Below are 22,197 nucleotides of genomic sequence, written 5' to 3' on the forward strand. Positions count from 1 at the left end.
ACCGCGGAAGCAACAAAGATGTCCCGCCGCGCCACAAATGCAGCAGAGATGTCCCATCGCGTCGCGGCGGCGTGGGAAAATTTCTCGCGGGCAGGCGACGAATGTTACAGGTGCACGCATGCGATCGTCCATAGCCAGATGGATCAGATCTCCGCTCGGCGAGGTTGCAGGACGACATGATAGCCTCGTTTGAACAGGCTACCAGTGTCATCCGGCAACTAAGGGAGGGCAATGAGAGGCTTCGGGCCGAGCGCGACCTGCTGAGGGAGAAGATCGTCCGAAGTGCAGACTTGCCGGAGGAGACCAGTGCCTTGTTGAAGAAACTTATGGACGAGAATGACATGCTCCGCAACGAGCGCCAAAGGCTGGTGGAGGAATCCGTGGATGTTCTCAAGCAGCGTCTTGAGGACATGAAAGAGCTCATTGCCGCTCGCCGCGGAGACTAGTTTCCTGGTTTCTTTTGATGTAATAATCGGTTTAGGATGTGGATTGTGTCGTCAGTTGTGAAATGTTGGGTTCTAGCACGGATGTTTGGCCTTTGTTGGCCTCTTGGGATGTTGCGATTTCAATCTGGTAGCTTTTCCTCCTTCGTGTTAGGATGGAGTTGTGTTGAACTTCTTGTGAATTGTGGTGGTTTTCAGTAATGAAAATCGAAAGGGGCAAGCCCTTCTTTGATAATTTTTTTTAATCGTCCTTATATATTCATCAGTCTTGCTATAGGTCGCGGTAGATGCTATATAGGTCTGTTGGATCTTACATCAAGATCTATGCTTTCAGATTTTCTTTTTTCTCTCTTAAATCCCAGTCGAATGAGACATAGCCACGCCATTAAACAGAGGCTCGGGCGCCATTAATGGAGACCTTGGGAGAGAGGTGGATGGCAGATGGAGGTCAAAGGGCTCTCCTCCCGATAAGCACGCGCAGGGGTCTGATCGCACGCCTCTCGTACTCAAATAGCTACCCTGCACGGTGCCTCCTAGCTAATAAAAAATGGGGACGCGTGGCGGCACGTAAATGGTACTAGTAAGTAGAACGCCCACGGTTTCAATAATAGTTGTGTTTCCGATTGTAACGTGACAGCACTTGTTCCAAAATGACTTTGTTGATTGTTAATGTGTGCGCCTTCGCAAATCGGACTGCAAATTTACCACAGCATGTTGGTGCCATGTCATGGCACCAAGCAAAGTTTCATTATTTTCATGTGTGTTTTGGATTTATAGGAATTAAAAAAAAACTAAGTTTCTCAATGTTTCCAACCCAGCCACGACGCCCAGAATTTTGAATTTCATTCCCGTTTCTTGCATGGAACCTAGAAATTTACCCGAGGACACACATGTGATTTTTCAACCAACTTTGGTGCACTGGAACATGTGCTTGTATTTCAAATTTGAATTATGCACACAAAGGTGACACGTTCCCTCCCAGAACCACGAGCCTTCTTGAGAGAAGCTCCGATTTGCAAGAAGCTTATACCAAAATTTGTTCCTATTCTGCCAATTTGTTTTACCACTGCGTTGTACTACCATGACATGACACCATGCCAAGTTTCATGATTTTAAAACCAAGTTTCTCAATGTTCTCGACCGAGCCACGATGCCCAGATGTTTGAATTTTATTCTCATTTTTTGCATGGGACCTACTCCCTCCTTCCATCTATATAGGGCCTAATGTGTTTTTCAAGACAGCCTTTGACTATTGACAAGATTAATAGCACATGAGATGTATACTATGAAAATTGTATTATTGGAAGCTCCTTTGGCATACAAAATTGAAGGTATGCTTTGTGTAAGTTGCATGTCATATATTATTGCTCTAACGTTTGGTCAAAGTTAGCCTCGAAAAACGCATTAGGACCTATATAGATGGAAGGAGGGAGTAGAAATTCACCCGAGGACACAAATGTGATTTTTCAACCAACTTTGGTGCATAGGAGCATGTGCTTGTAGTTCAAATTTGAATTATGCACATTAAATGACCAAAAACTCAATTAATGTGTAAATAAGGCCAAACAAAGCCGGAATAATTCCAAAATTTAACAGGGTACTCATGTAGTTCTATGTTGCCTTTGTAAATAAGCTCAAGGGGGACAATGTATATCGTTTCGCACTCAAAGGTGGCACGTTCCCTCTCAAAACCACGAGCCTTCTTGAGAGAAGCTTCGGTTTGCAAAAGCTTATACCAAAATATGTTCCTATTCGGCCAATTTTTTTAACACAACATGGTAGTACCATAACATGACATCCATGCCGAGTTTCATGATTCTCAGACGTGTTTTGGATTTACAAGAATTTTAAAACCAAGTTTCTCAATGTTCTCGGCCGAGCCACGATGCCCAGATGTTTTAATTTTGTTCTCATTTCTTGCATGGGACCTAGAAATTCACCCGAGGACACAAATGTGATTTTTCAACCAACTTTGGGGCACGAGAGCATGTGCTTGTAGTTCAAATTTGACTTATGCACATTAAATGACCAGAAACTCAATTAATGTATAAAAATGACAAACGAACCCGGAATAATTCCAAAATTTAACAGGCACTAATGTAGTTCTATGTTGCCTTTGTTAAGAAACTCAAGGGGGGGGGGCAGCGTATATCGTTTCACACTCAAAGGTGGCACGTTCCCTCTTAGAACCACGAGCTTCCAAATCGGCCCATTTTACCACAACATGTTAGTGCCATGACATGACACCATGCCAAGTTTCATGATTTCCAGGCGAGTTTGATTTACATGAATTTAAAATCAAAGTTTCTCGATGTTCTCGGCCGAGTCATGATGCCCAGATGTTTGAATTTCATTCTCATTTCTTCCATGGGACCTAGAAATTCAACCAGGGACACACATGGGATTTTTCAACCCACTTTGGTGCACCGGAGCATGTGCATGCAATTCATATTTAGATTATGCACATTAAAAGTACAGAAACTCAATTAATGTATAAAAAGGAAAAATGAACAAATAATTCCAAATTTTAACAGGGCACTCATATAGTTCTATGTTGCCTCTGTAAATAAAATCAGGGGGGAGGCAGCGTATATCGTTTCACACACAAAGGTGACATGTTCCCTCTCGGAACCACAAGGCTTGTTGAGAGAATCTCCAGTTTTGCAAGAGGCTTATACCAAAACTTGTCCCAATTCAGCCAAAAATTATATGTATGAAAACAGGGTTTAGATTATCCCAAACATATCGCTACCTAGACCAATAATGTACTGCGATTTGAATTCAACATAAAATGGATACAAATATTTGAATTGGAGAGCGTATGGTACATGTAGTTCATAGTGAAATATGATTACTGTTATACGTATGTTTTTTGTTATCAAGATAATATTTAAATTATTGTATAACTTGACAACAATCATATTCAAGTAAGGAAAATTGATTCAAATTTAGTCCATATGGTAGACGACAATATATATGTTCACATGGTGGAGTAAAAATTCATATATGATGGAAGATCAAATGTACGACTACATCAATTATAAACCGCAAGGTCACCTAACGATATATTCGAATTCAACATAACGTGGATTCAAAAATTGAAATTTGAGATCATGGCATCTGTAATCATATAAAAAGGGACATTACTCTTTCTTTGGTGGGAATTGATTTGTTTTTTGTTGTTGTTGAGGGAAGTGCGAATCGATTTGGTACTGCGCAGGGTAATCTTGTTCTCCCGATTTTTTTACATTTTTCTTGTAGTTTTTTCAATGACATCTATAGAAATATAGTAAAAGGGGACATGACTCTCTTGCGTCTTGTATGAATTGTTTTTACACGTCAAGTTTGTTCTGCCGAACAAGGAATCCGCACCTTGTTATCCCGAAATTTTCAAGCTCGAGTATCTTTTGTCTCACCTCCTTTCAAACTCCCGCTTCTTCAATCCGCGTCGCGCCTTCTTATCCCGAAATTTGGAGGCGCGCGAGAAGTCCCTCCTCATCCGAAATTGCTCCCGCATCCCAGACACGCGAAATCCCCCTTCTACCCCTCAACCGGAAATGAAGTTCCACGTCGCGGTGTCAAAACCGGTGGGGTACGCTGGTAACTTACCCTACATTTCGGACAAGCGCGTCCCTAAGCTTGGCTCACCCCTCCCCCTTCGCCCCCCATTCGTACACCGAGGATGCCAAAACCCGTGAAACCCCACGCTCCTTCACCAGCCTCCCGACCGCCGCCCAGCCGGAGACTCTTCCCCGACTACGTCGTCCACCACAACAGCTCGCCGTCCCTCATCCACCGCACCGGATGAGGATCCGTTATCGATCTCGTCATCCCACCGGATCAGCCGCCCCGTCCTCCACCTCCAAGGAGCTGCCCCGATGTTCGCCTCGTCTATCGCGCCACCTCAATCCCCACAGCGCCGTCTTGACCTGCCCCACCGGAACTGCAACACCCTCACCAATTCATCCGATGAAGCCGAGGCCAACTCGGTGCCACCAAGGAGGTTCTGCACTCACCGCTGCATTTTATCTTTTATTCGATCTCACGGGGCTGCCGGTGCTCGATACCGAGCTGACATGGCGTGTCTCCATCGACGGCACCGTTGCCGGCCACATCATCCACAACGTCTGTCCCCCATGTCGTTGCTTCCTCGACGGCGACTTCCACAATGGCACTAGCTGCAGCTGCTCCGGCTCTCGCTCGCGCTGCGGCTCTGTTCTTGTTGTCAGTCGCGCTGCTGCATTGCTCCTGCTTTCATTTGTGCTGCTGCTCTGCTCTTGCTCTTGCTTGCACTGCTGCTACTGCTGCACGACCTCCGGCAGCTACATGAGTTGCTGCTTTATCACTCGCTCATGGTGCTACTGCATGACTTGCTCTCTGCTAGTGTGTTCCCTGCTGGAGCGTCTGCTGATTTAGATCACTGCTTCTCTGCTACTAGTGCTCGAACGCCCTAAACATCTATTGCAATGCTCTATACTAGTTCAATCAGTTTCGACAGTAAAATTTAGTTTCGACTGTGAAGTTCATTTTGTTCAGTTAAATTCAGAGTGAACAGTACTTACATCATCTGTCGGAGCAGTCGTGGCGCGGCTGATGCGTTTTACATCTAGAACTTTTTGGTGATGTATTTTACATCATCTATTGCAGATGATATTAGGATCCCACTTCAGATTAACGTTGTCAGTCTTGTCATACTTTAGCCTCGTCATCGTACACCTTAGTGGAGTTGCTCCAGTGACGGAACCGTCCATCATAGCGGAGCAGTACCCTCGGCGCCATTTCCAGAGGCCTCGGATCTTCTTCCCCGCCTCTGACAGTCACACCAGCATCATCACCATCCTCCACGTCCGACCCAATGATGCTAAGGTCCACAAGGCTATGCCAAAGAGGTTGTACACTTGTTGCATCACTTTGTTTCTCCATTCCTTTGTTCTTCCAATTCATGTGAGCCAAACACCCAGGTTGACTGAAATCCTATGTTTCCAAATGCTCTGTTTTGCACGTGCATTCCTATCCTATTCCTGTGTTTTTCCTGTCCCTGCGTTTATAGAATCCTCCAATTCTAAGGAGCCCTTACATATTTACTTCATTTTTAGATAGGCGTCAAAGAAAACTCTGTGTGTTATGTCCTGCTCCTGCTGTGCCGTCATCCACCCCACCTGAGGTGCACCATCGATAGAAGCGTTCACTGCAGCAGAGATCCCCCCTACAGACTTCCTTGCGCCGCCTCAGATCATCTTCCCCATTGCCGGCAGCCACGCCAATTGCATTACCATCATCGACTTGAGTAGATGAACCTGAGGACTACACAGTTCTGGAAGAGAGGTCACAGTCTTTCGTGTTTGCTTACGTTATACATCGGTTATTATTACCTGCTACTTTATCGTTCAATCTCGAGTTTTGAATTGCCCATGGGTCTCATATTGAGCCAGCAATGAATAGTCTATCTGCTATCTGGTTCATCCGGGTCTTCTATGTGGTTCATGTTGGGTGCGTAACAAACAATAGATGATCCATCGTCTATCTTTTTAAACTGAAGCTATAATCTACCTGCTATCATTAGTTTTGGATCCATCCACTCGTTTGCTACCATCAGTCTTGATTTTTGCATGCACCCCTTAGGCCTTACAAAATCTAATTATTTTTTTATTATGCATGTCAGATATTGTACACGATCGTACTAAACATGTAGAGAAAAAGAGAAGACTGTTGCATGCGAATATAATGTCATGCAGACGCCGCTCCATGGTGGGCGAAGTGCCCCCCTCCCTCCTGCATTTCCAGATTGTATTCCAGAGGAAGATAACTGTTCAGATGGAGATTCAGAAGGAGCCGACCATGCCTATTTACCACCTGAGGTGTTTTCTCTAACCTGGCATCCTGATGTTGGTCATATCATGCATATGGCGCCTTGCATTTCTTACATTATTCATCTTATATGTCATCAGCTTAGTTTAGATTTGCTTTGTGTCAATGCCACCTGTTTGGTTTCTATATCATACTCCCACCATTCCTAAATATTTTTCTTTTTAGAGATTTCAACAAGTGACTACACACGGAACAAAATGAGTGAATCTACACTCTAAAATGTGTCTATATACATCTGTATGTGGTAGTCCATTTGAAATCTCTAAAAAGACAAATATTTAGGAACGGAGGGAGTATATGGGAATTATGCAACGCCATCTTCTTTAGCCAGGCATCATATACGTGAATCATGCAATGCCATCCTGTTTAGCCAGTCATCATATATGTGAATTGTATCATGCCATATTTTTTCCATAATGTATTCCATTTGTCAACAATGTTTATACATTCATCTACTCTTCCCGTGCATCAGCCATTTGAGTCGGTCATGGGAAAATCTGGAGTGAAAACAAGGTCTTCTGAGCAGTCAGTGCTACCTATCGATGCAGATTTCTTGTTGGTTACAGATAGCTCCTCAGAGGAGGATTCAGAGAGAGATGACTAGTCGTATCCCCCTCCGAGGTGCATGCTCTAACTTGACTGGGTTATATTGCTCATATCATGCATATGGTGTCTTGCATTGCCATGTCGTCTCCTTAGATTAGACATGCTTTGTGTGAATGCCTCCTATTTGCTTTCTATATTAGATATGTGAATTATGCAATGCCATGTTTTCCAGACAACATATATGTGAATTAACACATCTGTATATCATACAATGTCTGTACGTTCAATTTATTTTCTTGTTTATCAGCCATTTGAATTGGAGGGGGTTCTTGAACAGGACAGCGGTACTGGACAGCTACAAGCGCTTGTGCCAGCGGTACTGGCCAGTAACTCGAACAGCAAGTTACTGTGGCTGATAAACACCAGTCCTTTCTTGTGCAACAGCAAGCGCTGAAGGATTTAAGCGCCAAGCAAGAGAAAGTTAATAAGCTTTCTAAGCATCTTGCCAGCATTATGGGTACCCAGGATATTGTTTCTTGAACTCTTCTGGAGTGGTTTCAGTTCCAGACTTGTTTTGCTGCGGCGTTTATATGCTGCTTTGTTCCCTATATTTGCACTGGTGGCGAACTTTGATGCCCAGTGGATGTAATATGTGTAATAGCCGTGATAGCCTAGCATAAGTTGCTTGCTTATTTATTTCCTTGTTGTCTTGTTTATTTATTTGCTTGTAGTCAGTGCAGTTCTTTTTCCACAGTTTGCTAGTGGCTGCAATAACCTATTTTTTAAAACTAGGCCACAATAACCATGGGCTAATATTTACTGTAGTGACACTAGGCCTCCTACGGGCCGTAGAAACAGTGGGCCTTCTACGGGCGTAGAAACAGTAGGCCTTCTACGGACCATAGAAACAATGGGCTTTCTACGGGCCATAGAAACAATGGGCCTTCTACGGGCCGTATCATCAATGTGCCTTATATGGGACGTATGATCGATTGGCCAAACATGGGCCAATAACAGGCCGCATTATGGCCGTAAACGGGCCATTGTTAATAGGCCATATTTGATGATGCTATGAAAATGGCCCAACGTATTAACGGACCACAAACAGGCCGACTATAATGACGGGCTGAATTTGGCCCACAAGCAGAAAATGATAGTAATGGGCCGTAAGTAAACAAATGCTAGAAATGAGCCCAAGAATAAATGGGCTCTGGAAGGCCGAAAGATAACATGGGCTGGAAATGGCCCAACGGCATAACGGGCCGTTAATGGGTATAAAGTGATACACTGTTCATTACGGGCCAGTTTCACCAAGGGCTGTTAATGGGTGTAAAGTGATACACTTCATTACGGGCCAGTTTGACCAAGGGCTGTTAATGGGTGTAATGTGATACACTATTCATTATGGGCCAGTTTCACCACGAGCCGTTAATAGTCCAAGATTTACATAGGGCCTCACATGGGCCGAAAGACATCATGGGCCATACATGGGCCAGAAGTGAAAATGGGCTGGAATCATATTGGATAGCCCAGATGACGCTACTGGGCCTAATTTGGATAGGGCGTAACGGGCCTTGGGTTAGCGGGCTGTAAATGGGCTATATGCGAACAGGCCGTTAACAGGCTTTCCATGGGCCGGCCCGCCACCTTTTGATCAAGTCAAACGGGCCGGCCATTTCACAGGAATGGGCTCTGTTGGGCCGTGCCACGTGTCGACGTATCATAGGCGCCTTCTGTCCAATGAGTGGATGACATCTGTCCCAACGATGAGCTGACACATGTTTCCTCTAGCCAATGATGATTTTACACGTGGAAAATCCACATTGGTCGGGGCTGTTAACGGGTTATCAGATCCAAAACCCGACCCAATAGCTTAACGGCGTTCCGTTACGGTGGATGCCACGTGTCGGTCACCCTTGACGAAAGCACTTCTGTGATGCGCAATTTATCGTCATGGAAGTGCACACTTCCGTGATGATAATTTTGGTAATGTCATGGAACACTTCTACGACAGCACATGTATGACTATCTTGATTCTGTCATAAATTTTTGATGGATGTACATGCATGACAAAAAACGCGACCTACTGTGACAAACACGTATAATCAAGGAAGTGTACTTTTTTGTAGTGCATGTTGAGAGCTTGTGCGCTAGATTATGGATCTAGTTGGGATGATAATTTGCCTTATGCAGAGTTCTCATACAACAACAATTATTAGGCTAGTCTGAAGATGGCCCCTTTAGAAGCTCTGTATGGAAGGAGGTGCAGGACACCATTGATGTGGGATGAAGTTGGAGATTGTCAGTTATTCAGAGCGGATTTAATTAAGGAGTTTGAAGAGAAGGTTAAGTTGATTCGAGATAGACTGAAGGTAGCTCAGTCCAGGCAGAAGAGTTATGCCAATACAAAATGCAAGGAGGTAGTCTATGAAATTGGAGATAGAGCATATCTTTGTGTGTCACCACTGCGAGGTGTTAAACGATTTGGAGTTAAGAGAAAGTTAGCCCCAAGGTTTGTAGGACCATACCGAGTTTTGGAGCGTATGTGAGAAGTGGCCTACAAGTTGGAGTTACCCGAAGGATTGTCAGGAGTTCATGATGTGTTTCATGTTTCCCAGTTGAAGAAGTGCCATGCGGAGATGGATGATATTCCTCTGAGAGATACAGTTCCCCTGGAAGCAATTCAATTGGATAGTGACCTAACCTACGAGGAGAAACCCGTCAAGATTCTCGAGTTTGCCAGCCGAGTTACACGCACCAAGGTTATCAAGTTTTGCAAAGTTCGGTGGAGCCACCATGCCGAGGAAGAAGCCACCTGGGAGCGAGAAGAAGACCTATGGAAGGACCACCCACACCTATTTTCTAGCCAACCCGAATCTTGAGGACGAGATTCATCTTAAGGGGGTAGGTTTGTAACATCCCAATTTTCAATTTGGATGTTATACATAGGTTATCATATGCATATCATATTTTATTTGCATTTTGGTTGTGATCCTAGAAATCTTAAGCAACTCAAGGACCCAAGGAGAGAGTTGGAGGTTTCACAAATTTTCATATTTTAATTTTTTTCAAATTTGAAAAGAGGATTAATTTGATTTTAAATATTTTTCTCTCCAATTATTTACAATAATAAAAATAAAAGAGAGAAGATAAAATGACTTCTTCAAAAGAGAGGAATAATGGAGAAGAAATTTTAAAATCAAATTAATATTTTATTTGCTATTTTATTTGAATTAGAAAATATGCATTTTTGAAAATTGCATTTTTAGGCCAGAAAAATGTTCACCTTGTTCTAAATACTAGATTTAGACTGTGAAAATTATTTCTGGTATTTTTAGAATTTTTTATATTTTATTAGGATTTTTCTTTCAGGAGAAATTTATTTTTTAAAAAGGTTCGCCGCCCGACTGGGCCAAAGGCCCAACCAAGCCAGGCCGGCCCGCTCACCCCGCCGCCTTCCTCCCGGGCGGGAGGACTCCCGCCGCCCCCTGTCGCACATCGCCCCCCCTCGGCCTTTAAAAAGCGGAGCCCCGCCGCCGGGGCCTCCACCTCACCCTGCCGCTCGCAGCCGCCCCGCCTCCTCGCCGCCGCAGCCGTGCCTCGCCGCCCCGCCGAACGTCGGAGCCGTGCCAGACTTGCCATTGACCCGCAGGCGTTTTTCTCTGGTTAACCGGTAAGAAAAGCATTCGGTTTTCCCTCGGCTTATTTTTAGGGTTAGGGTTTTTCTCTCGATTTTTCCGATCGGATCTAATTAGCGGACGTTCGTTCGTTAGTTCCTGGTAGCGAGCGTTCGTTCGTTAGGTTTTTCTTTTTATTTTAATTTTCGGCCAGGGACCTATCCGCAAATACTTTTATCACAATTTAGTCCCTGCTCTTCAAACCCTCGTTACTTTTTGCTTGGTTGTCCAAATCCAGTGAAACCAATGCCAAAATCTTCATCCTATTCCCCTCTTTCCAGTTAACCAACTTGAACATGGTTTTGACAAATTTAAAATTTGGTTTCAAGCAGATTTGAATTTGAACTTCTTTTGATCGTAGTTTGAGTTTCGTAGCTTCGATTTGATTGATTTTTTTTTTGTAAATCGAAGCCCTTTAGTTTGGATCTTTTCATTTGAGTTTTACCCTTGCATCTTATGCTTGAGTGCTTATGTATGCTATTATTTGTTTATGATAGACTTTCCTGAGTGCGAAGCGTGCTACTATGAGTCGCTAGGGTTTTCAGATCGTCAGCAAGGCAAGTAACTTTGATCATACCCCTTTATTACCCAGTTTTATGCATTGGTTTCAACCCTCAAACGCTGCATGGTTAGGACTTGATAACTTTTGCGTATTGGGAAGTAGTTGATGAGGTAGAACCTATTATCTTGCATTCAAACCTGGGAGTTACTATGTATGTTTATACTGCTATGCTATGCCCTTAGACGTGGTTTGGTTTTGATAGTATTCATGACAGAAGTGAGAGATTATTGTTAACTAAGGTTTAACTTAAGGTGGCTACTTTAACACACATCTGGGTGGATTGGTTTGTGGGCACCTGGGGAACCCAGTGTTGTCCAAGGAGATCCCTGGGAATCCGTGCGATCATCCTATGGTTTGCCACCCAGGCTCAAAGGGATCATTATCTTATTCATGCTGGGAACTTCTGTGTGTAGCCACAAGCCATTATGGGCTCTGACATAGTTGAGTATGTTGTGTGACCTCTTACAGTGGTAGACTATGAGATGTAGGGGATGTAGGTGGTACTATCTACCTGTCATAATGAGCTAACACTTCTGAAAGACTGTGTCTCGGTCATCCGTTTCTCAAACGTCATGTAGTGCGAGAAATCCAACGGAGGAGATCAAGTCTTGTGGGGAAAAGTGCGCAAACTTCTACACAATGTACAAACTAATCATGGTTAGCCATGTCCCCGGTTATGGACATCTTGAGTATCTCGTGCTTGAATTATTATGTTGATCTCATCACTCTACATAATTAATTTGTTGGGTTAATGATTATTATTTTGGGGATTGAGATGGGGTTACCATTCTCAATGTTTATCAACCAATTTTGTAGTTAAATAAAATATATTCCTTTGTTTTAGGGAAAAACTAGCTTTATGCAAATGATAACCATAGAGCCTCCACCAGCCAATTATGCATATAGTTATAGCTGTTACATGTTCATTGCTCTATAGTGTTATTTTGCCAGAATATTCCATGTGCTGACCTACACAGGCTGCAATGAATTATGTTGTAGAGTTTTCAAATGAAGAGTAAGGTGCGCTAGGTCGTTGTCGTGCACTCAGCTATGCCGTTGGAGTTGATGGGCTCTGATACGTCCATTTTGCATCATGCTTTTATATCAATATTTATTGCATTATGGACTGTTATTTCACTTTATGTCACAATACTTATGGCTATTCTATCTTATTTTACAAGGTTTACATAAGGAGGGAGAATGCCGTCAGCTGGAATTCTGGGCTAGAAAAGGAGCAAATATTAGAGACCTATTCCGCGCAACTCCAAAAGTCCTGAAACTCCACGGAACATCTTAAAGTAAATAAAGAAAAATCCTCGCCAAAGATGAAGGCCATGGGGCCCACACCCTGCTCAGAGGGTGGGGGGCGCCCCCCCAGGGCGCGCCCCCTACCTCGTGGGCCCCCTGGTGGCTCTCCGACGTCCATCTTCTCCTATATGAAGTCTTCCGATGAGAAAAAAAATCAGAAGGAACTTTTCGGGACGAGACTCCGCCGCCACAAGGTGGAACCTTGGCGGAACCAATCTAGAGCTCCGGCGGAGCTGTTCTGCCGGGGATACTTCCCTCCGGGAGGGGAAAATCATCACCATCGTCATCACCAACGCTCCTCTCATCGGGAGAGCGCAATCTCCATCAACATCATCACCAGCACCATCTCATCTCCAAACCCTAGTTCATCTCTTGTATCCAATTTTTGTCCCAAAGTCCGGGATTGGTGCTAGTAGGTTGCTAGTAGTGTTGATTACTCCTTGTAGTTGATGCTAGTTGGTTTATTTGGTGAAAGATCATATGTTCAGATCCTATATGCATATTGTTACCCCTCTGATTATGAACATGAATATGCTTTGTGAGTAATTACATTTGTTCCTAAGGACATGGGAGAAGTCTTGATATTAGTAGTCATGTGAATTTGGTATTCGTTTGATATTTTGATAAGATGTATGTTGTCTAGCCTCTAGTGGTGTTATGTGAACGTCAACTACATAACACTTCACCATTATTTGGGCCTAGAGGAAGGCATTGGGAAGTAATAAGTAGATGATGGGTTGCTAGAGTGACAGAAGCTTAAACCCTAGTTTATGCGTTGCTTCGTAAGGGGCTGATTTGGATCCACATGTTTCATGCTATGGTTAGGTTTACCTTAATACTTTTGTTGTAGTTGCGGATGCTTGCAATAGAGGTTAATCATAAGTGGGATGTTTGTTCAAGTAAGAAGAGCACCCAAGCACCGGTCCACCCACATATCAAATTATCAAAGTATCGAACGCAAATCATATAACGTGATGAAAACTATCTTGACGATATTCCTATGTGTCCTCGGGAGCGCTTTTCCTATTATAAGAGTTTGTTCCGGTTTGTCCTTTGCTACAAAAAGGATTGGGCCACCTTGCTGTACTTTATTTACTTTTGTTACTTGTTGCTCGTTACAATTTTTCTTGTCACAAAACTATCTATTACCACTTATTTCAGTACTTGCAGAGAATACCTTGCTGAAAACCGCTTATCATTTCCTTCTGCTCCTTGTTGGGTTCGACACTTACTTATCGGAAGGACTACGATAGGTCACCTATATTTGTGGGTCATCAAGACTCTTTTCTAGCGCCGTTGCCGGGGAGTGTAGCGCCTTTGGTAGGTGGAATTTGGTAAGGAAAAATTTATATAGTGTCCTGAAATTTACTGTCACTTGTTACTATGGAAAGTAATTCTTTGAGGGGCTTGTTCGGGGTATATTCACCCCGTCCAGTAGAGCAAAGAGTTGCTCCTCAACCTACTGAACCTATTGAAAATGAAACTCCTTTTGAATTTCCTTCAGGTATGATGGAAAAACTGCTAGCTAACCGTTTTACAGGAGATGGAACAAAGCATCCTGATGAGCACTTAATATATGTGGATGAATTTTGTGGATTATTTAAGCTTGCAGGTACACCCGATGATTTTGCTAAGAAGAAGGTCTTCCCTTTATCTTTGAAGGGAGACTCATTGATATGGTATAGGCTATGTGATGATATGAAATCATGGAACTATAAAAGATTGAAGTTGGAATTTCATCAAAAGTATTACCCTATGCATCTTGTTCATCGTGATCGCAAATATATATATAATTTCTGGCCTCGTGAAGGAGAAAGCATCACTCAAGCTTGGGGGAGGCTTAAATCAATGTTATATTCATGCCCCAATCATGAGCTCTCAAGAGAAATGATTATTCAAAAAAATTATGCTCGGCTTTCTGAAAACAATCGCACCATGCTCGATACTTCTTGTGCTGGCTCTTTTATGATGAAGACTATTGAATTTGAATGGAATTTATTGGATAGAATTAAACGTAACTCTGAAGATTGGGACCTCGATGAAGGTAAGGAGTCAGGTATGACACCTAAGTTTGATTGTGTTAAATCTTTTATGGACACCGATATTTTCCGTAAGTTTAGCACTAAATATGGACTCGACTCTGAGATAGTAGCTTCTTTCTGTGAATCTTTTGCTACTTATGTTGATCTTCCTAAGGTGAAGTGGTTTAAATATCATCCTCCCATAGAAGTAAAAGTAGCCGCACCTATTAAAGTTGAAGAAAAGACTGTCACTTATAATGATCCTATTGTTCCTACTTCTTATGTTGAGAAACCACCTTTCCCTGTTAGAATAAAGGATCATGCTAAAGCTTCAACTGTTGTTCGTAAAAGCAATATTAGAACTTATACACCTCCTGATCAAGTTAAAGTAGAACCTAATATTGCTATTGTTAAAGATCTCTTGTCTGATAATATTGATGGGCACGTTATTCAGTTCGATGCTGAAACTGCTAGAATTGCTAAGCCTTGTGATAAAGATAAACATAGACCTGTGGTAGGCGTGCCTGTCATTTCTGTTAAAATAGGAGATCATTGTTATCATGGCTTATGTGATATGGATGCAAGTGCTATTGTTATACTGCATACTTTATACGAAGAAATAAAGAATGAAATTGCACCTGCTGAGTTAGAAGGTATTGATGTCACAATTAAACTTGCCAATAGAGATACTATTTCACCAATTGGAATTGTTAGAGATGTTGAAGTCTTGTGTGGGAAAACTAAATATACTGCTGATTTTCTTGTTCTTACTTCTCCGCAAGATAGCTTTTGTCCCATTATATTTGGTAGACCCTTCTTGAACACTGTTAATGCTAGGATAGATTGCGAAAAGAATGTTGTTACTATTGGCTTGGATGATATGGTTCATGAGTTTAATTTCTCTAAATTTAGTAAACAACATCACGAGGAAGAATTACCTAGTAAGGATGAAATTATTGGTCTTGCTTCTATTGCCGTACCTCCTAGTGATCCATTAGAACACTATTTGTTGGACCATGAAAATGATATGTTCATGAATGAAAGAAGGGAAATAGATGAAGTATTCTTTAAACAGGAACTTTAGGGGATCCTCCTCCACCCAAGGGTGATCCCATGTTTGAGCTTAGACCGTTGCCTGATAATCTTAAGTATGCTTATCTTGATGAAAAGAAGATATATCCTGTTATTATTAGTGCTAACCTTTCAGAGCATGAAGAAGAAAGATTATTGAAAACTCTGAAGAAGCATCGTGCTACTATTGGATATACTCTTGATGATCTTAAGGGCATTAGCCCCACTCTATGTTAACATAAAATAAATTTGGAAGCAGATGCCAAACCAATTCACGATCCTCAACGACGTTTGAATCCTAAAATGAAAGAAGTGGTAAGAAAAGAAATATTCAAGCTTCTGGAGGCAGGTATAATTTATCCCGTTGCTGATAGTCAGTGGGTAAGTCCTATCCATTGTGTCCCTAAGAAGGGAGGTATTACTGTTGTTCCTAATGATAAAGATGAATTGATTCCACAAAGAATTATCACAGGTTATAGGATGGTAATTGATTTCCGTAAATTAAATAAGGCTACTAAGAAAGATAATTACCCCTTACCTTTTATTGATCAAATGCTAGAAAGATTATGCAAACATACACACTATTGCTTTCTAGATGGTTATTCTGGTTTCTCTCAAATACCTGTGTCGGCTAGAGATCAATCAAAGACTACTTTTACATGTCATTTTGGTACTTTTGCTTATAGACGTATGCCTTTTGGTTTATGTAATGCACCTGCTACCTTTCAAAGATGCATGATGGCTATATTCTCTGACTTTTGTGAAAAGATTTGTGAGGTTTTCATGGACGATTTTTCCGTCTATGGTTCCTCTTTTGATGATTGCTTGAGCAATCTTGATCGAGTTTTGCAGAGATGTGAAGAAAATAATCTTGTCTTGAATTGGGAAAAGTTCCACTTTATGGTTAATGAAGGTATTGTCTTGGGGCACAAAATTTCTGAAAGAGGTATTGAAGTTGATAAAGCCAAGGTTGATGCTATTGAAAAGATGCCATGTCCCGAGGACATCAAAGGTATAAGAAGTTTGCTTGGTCACGCCGGATTTTACAGGATGTTCATTAAGGACTTCTCAAAAATTTCTCGGCCTCTGAATAATTTATTGCAAAAAGATATACCATTTGTCTTTGATGATGATTGTGTGGAAGCATTTGAAACACTTAAGAAAGCATTAGTCTCTACACCTGTTGTTCAGCCACCTGATTGGAATTTACCCTTTGAAATTATGTGTGATGCTAGTGATTATGCTGTAGGTGCTGTTCTAGGGCAAAGAGTTGATAAGAAATTAAATGTTATTCATTATGCTAGTAAGACTCTAGAAAATTCTCAAAGAAATTATGCTACTACTGAAAAAGAGCTTTTAGCAATTGTATTTGCTTGTGATAAGTTCAGACCTTATATTGTTGATTCTAAAGTAACTATTCACACTGATCATGCTGCAATTAAATACCTTATGGAAAAGAAAGATGCTAAACCTAGACTTATTAGATGGGTTCTATTGCTACAAGAATTTGATTTGCATATTGTTGATAGGAAAGGAGCTGAGAACCCCGTTGCAGACAACTTGTTTAGGTTAGAAAATATTCTTGATGACCCACTACCTATTAATGATAGCTTTCCTGATGAACAATTAAATGTTATAAGTACTTCTCATAGTACTCCATGGTCTGCTGATTATGCTAATTATATTGTTGCTAAGTTTATACCACCTAGCTTCACATACCAACAAAAGAAAAAGTTTTTCTATGACTTGAGACATTACTTTTGGGATGACCCACATCTTTATAAAGAAGGAGTAGATGGTGTTATTAGATGTTGTGTACCTAAGCATGAATAGGAACAGATCCTACACAAGTGTCACTCCGAGTCTTATGGAGGACACCACGCTGGAGATAGAACTGCATATAAGGTATTACAATCTGGTTTTTATTGGCCTACTCTCTTCAAGGATGCCCGTAAGTTTGTCTTATCTTGTGATGAATGTCAAAGAATTGGTAATATTAGTAGACGTCAAGAAATGCCTATGAATTATTCACTCGTTATTGAACCATTTGATGTTTGGGGCTTTGATTATATGGGACCTTTTCCTGCCTCTAATGGATATACACATATTTTAGTTGCTGTTGATTACGTTACTAAGTGGGTAGAAGCTATTCCAACTAGTAGTGCTGATCATAACACTTCTATTAAAATGCTTAAAGAAGTTATTTTTCCGAGGTTTGGAGTCCCTAGATATTTAATAACTGATGGTGGTTCACACTTTATTCATGGTGCTTTCCATAAAATGCTTGCTAAATATGATGTTAATCATAGAATTGCATATACCTATCACCCACAGTCTAGTGGTCAAGTAGAGTTGAGCAATAGAGAGCTCAAATTAATTTTGCAAAAGACTGTTAATAGGTCTAGAAAGAATTGGTCCAAGAAACTAGATGATGCATTATGGCCTTATAGAACTGCATATAAAAATCCTACGGGTATTTCTCCGTACAAAATGGTCTATGGAAAAGCATGTCACTTACCTCTCGAACTAGAACATAAGGCTTATTGGGCTATTAAAGAGCTCAACTATGATTTTAAACTTGCCGGTGAGAAGAGGTTATTTGATATTAGCTCACTTGATGAATGGAGAACCCAAGCTTATGAAAATGCCAAGTTGTTTAAAGAAAAAGTTAAAAGATGGCATGACAAAAGGATACAAAAGCGTGAGTTTAATGTAGGTCATTATGTATTGCTATACAACTCTCGTTTAAGATTTTTTGCAGGCAAACTTCTCTCTAAATGGGGAAGGCCCCTATGTTATCAAAGAGGTCTATCGTTCCGGTGCCATAAAGATCAACAACTTCGAAGGCACAAATCCGAAGGTGGTAAACGGTCAAAGAATCAAACATTATATCTCAGGTAATCCCATAAATGTTGAAACCAATATTATTGAAACCGTAACCCCGGAGGAATACATAAGGGACACTTTCTGGAGCGTTTCAGACTCTGAAAAGGAATAGGTATGTGGTACGGTAAGTAAACCGACCCCAAAACAATTTTAAAGGCAATATTTCTATGTTTTGGAATATTTAGAAAAATAGAAAAATAAGTAGAAGTCTGGGAAGGACACGAGGGCCCCACGAGGGTGGTGGGCGCACCCTACCCCTCTGGGCGCGCCCCCCTACCTCGTGAGCACCTCGTGTGCCTTCCGGACTCCGTTTTCTTGCACGATATGTGTTTTGGTCGGTAAAAATTCATTATATATTCTCCCGAAGGTTTTGACTCCCGTATCACACAAATCTCCTCTATTTGTTTTCAAGCTATTGCTGCTGTAGATTAGAACAAGATGTCTTCTCAAGAGTCAATCGGGGAGAGCCGGGTATCTAATCTGGCACCGGAACCAAGGGCAAACAGCGACGCTGACCACTTTGGGCCAGCAACGGAGGAAGATATGGAGGCTGACTTGATGAGGGTAGATGCCATGGAGGATGAAGAAGTCACCTCTCGCCTCCGAGCTGGGTTCACGATGGGGGAACTACAGAGCTCAGCTATTCCAAATTCGGTTATCCCTTCTAATGTTAGATTTCTTTCTTATGAAAATATGAAGAGGAGTGTCACTTGTTCTCCCAAAGATATGCAACACCCTTGGGTGCAAGGAGCTTTAGCTGTCACAGGAAAGCTTCGTAAGGAAATAATGGACCTCAAACAGCAAGTCAACAAGCTCAAGGAGGAGAATCGCATCCTGAGGGGAATCATCGCCAAGAATATTACACCGACAACAAAGAAGGAGATATAATCACATGGGTATGGGCACTCCCCTTGGCAACTGCCAAGCTTGGGGGAGGTGCCCCGGTATCGTATCACAATCACAACTCCTATTTTTACCGTTTTTTCTCAGTTCGATCCTATTAGTAGTATCTTGATCTAGTAGAATAAAGTTTATGGCATGATCTAGTTTTGAGTTTTGCTTTATGATCTCTCTTTGTAATCGAGTCCGTGAGCTATATATAACAAAGATTAGTGTTGAGTCAAGGGCTTGATTATTTTGCCATGATCTTGGGTGAATAAAAGAAAGAGAAAAAGAATAAAAAGAAACAAAAAGTTCATATTGATGTTATTGAGAGTAATGACTTCACATAGAAAGAGTATGATGATTAAAAGTTGTTGGGAGTTGGCAGACATAGCTTTGGTCATTGTTGCAATTAATAGGAAGTAATAAGGAAAGAGAGGTTTCACATATAGTCCTGAAACTCCAAAAGTCCTGAAACTCCACGGAATTCCAAAAGTCCTGAAACATCTTTGGCGAGGATTTTTCTAATATTTGCTCCTTTTCCATCCCAGAATTCTACGGAATTCTACGCAACTTCAAAAGTCCTGAAACTCCACGGAACATCTTCAAATAAATAAAGAAAAATCCTCGCCAAAGATGAAGGCCAGGGGGCCCACACCCTGCTCACGAGGGTGGGGGGCGCCCCCCCTAGGGCGCGCCCCCTACCTCGTGGGCCCCATGGTGGCTCTCTGACGTCCATCTTCTCCTATATGAAGTCTTTCAATGAGAAAAAAAATCAGATGGAACTTTTCGGGATGAGACTCCATCGCCACGAGGCGAAACCTTGGCGGAACCAATCTAGAGCTCTGGCGGAGCTGTTCTGCCGGGGATACTTCCCTCCGGGAGGGGGAAATCATCACCATCGTCATCACCAACGCTCCTCTCATTGGGAGAGGGCAATCTCCATCAACATCTTCACCAGCACCATCTCATCTCCAAACCCTAGTTCATCTCTTGTATCCAATTCTTGTCCCAAAGTCCAGGATTGGTGCTAGTAGTGTTGATTACTCCTTGTAGTTGATGCTAGTTGGTTTATTTGGTGAAAGATCATAAGTTCAGATCCTATATGCATATTATTACCCCTCTGATTATGAACATGAATATGCTTTGTGAGTAATTACGTTTGTTCCTGAGGACAAGGGAGAAGTCTTGCTATTAGTAGTCATGTGAATTTGGTATTCGTTTGATATTTTGATAAGATGTATGTTGTCTAGCCTCTAGTGGTGTTATGTGAACGTCGACTACATAACACTTCACCATTATTTGGGCCTAGAGGAAGGCATTGGGAAGTAATAAGTAGATGATGGGTTGCTAGAGTGACAGAAGCTTAAACCCTAGTTTATGCGTTGCTTCGTAAGGGGTTGATTTGGATCCACATGTTTCATGCTATGGTTAGGTTTACCTTAATACTTTTGTTGTAGTTGCGGATGCTTGCAATAGAGGTTAATCATAAGTGGGATGTTTGTTCAAGTAAGAACAACACCCAAGCACCGGTCCACCCACATATCAAATTATCAAAGTATCGAACACGAATCATGTGAACATAATGAAAACTAGGTTGACGATATTCCCATGTGTCCTCGGGAGCGCTTTTCCTATTATAAGAGTTTGTTCCGGCTTGTCCTTTGCTACAAAAGGATTGGGCCACCTTGCTACACTTTATTTACTTTTGTTACTTGTTGCCCGTTACAATTTATCTTGTCACAAAACTATCTATTACCACTTATTTCAGTACTTGCAGAGAATACCTTGCTGAAAACCGCTTATCATTTCCTTCTGCTCCTCGTTGGGTTCGACACTCTTACTTATGGAAAGGACTACGATAGATCCCCTATACTTGTGGGTCATCAGGCTCATTTAGCTTCGAAGCTTCCGCTGTTATCTTATTTAGATAGCCTTCAGCCATATTATTGTAATAAGTTCTCTTTTGGGACATTCGATGTAATAAGTGTGTGATTGAAATCTGTTATAAATCCTCGAGTACTGTGTGTGTCAGCATTACTGATCCAGGGATGACACTTATGCACAGAGATTTGACCGTCTGAGGTCGGATCGCTACAAGTTCCAAGCAGAGCGTCGTGGCGGGATCTATGTGTGAAGCGGAGTACATAGCTGCTTCAGAAGCAGCAAATGAAGGAGTCTGGATGAAGGAGTTCATATCTGATCTAGGTGTAATACCAAGTGCATCGGGTCCAATGAAAATATTTTGTGACAATACTGGAGCAATAGCCTTGGCGAAGGAATCGAAATTTCACAAGAGAACTAAACACATCGAGAGACACTTCAATTCCATCGATGATCAAGTCAAGGAGGGAGACATAGAGATTTGCAAAATACATATGGATTTGAATGTTGTAGACCCCTTGACTAAGCCTCTCCCATGAGCAAAACATGATCAGCACCAAGACTCCATGGGTGTTAGAATCATTACTATGTAATCAAGAATACCGACTCTAGTGCAGGTGGGAGACTGAAGGAAATATGCCCTAGAGGCAATAATAAGGTTGTTATTTATATTTCCTTATATCATGATAAATGTTTATTATTCATGCTAGAATTGTATTAACCGGAAACTTAGTACATGTGTGAATACATAGACAAACAGAATGTCCCTAGTATGCCTCTACTTGACTAGCTCATTAATCAAAGATGGTTAAGTTTCCTGACCATAAACATGTGTTGTCATCTGGTCAACGGGATCACATCATTAGATAATGATGTGAGTGATGTCGCTTGAAGCTACGTTGGTATTTCCCCAAAGAGGAAGCGATGATGCAGCACAACGGCGATAGGTATTTCCCTTAGATATGAAACCAAGGTTATCGAACCAGTAGGAGAAACAAGCAACACAACATAAACAACCCCTGCACACAAATAACAACCACTCGCAACCC

The sequence above is a fragment of the Triticum dicoccoides genome, chromosome 3A, assembly GCF_002162155.2.
Source record: "Triticum dicoccoides isolate Atlit2015 ecotype Zavitan chromosome 3A, WEW_v2.0, whole genome shotgun sequence".
Lineage (NCBI taxonomy): Eukaryota > Viridiplantae > Streptophyta > Magnoliopsida > Poales > Poaceae > Triticum > Triticum dicoccoides.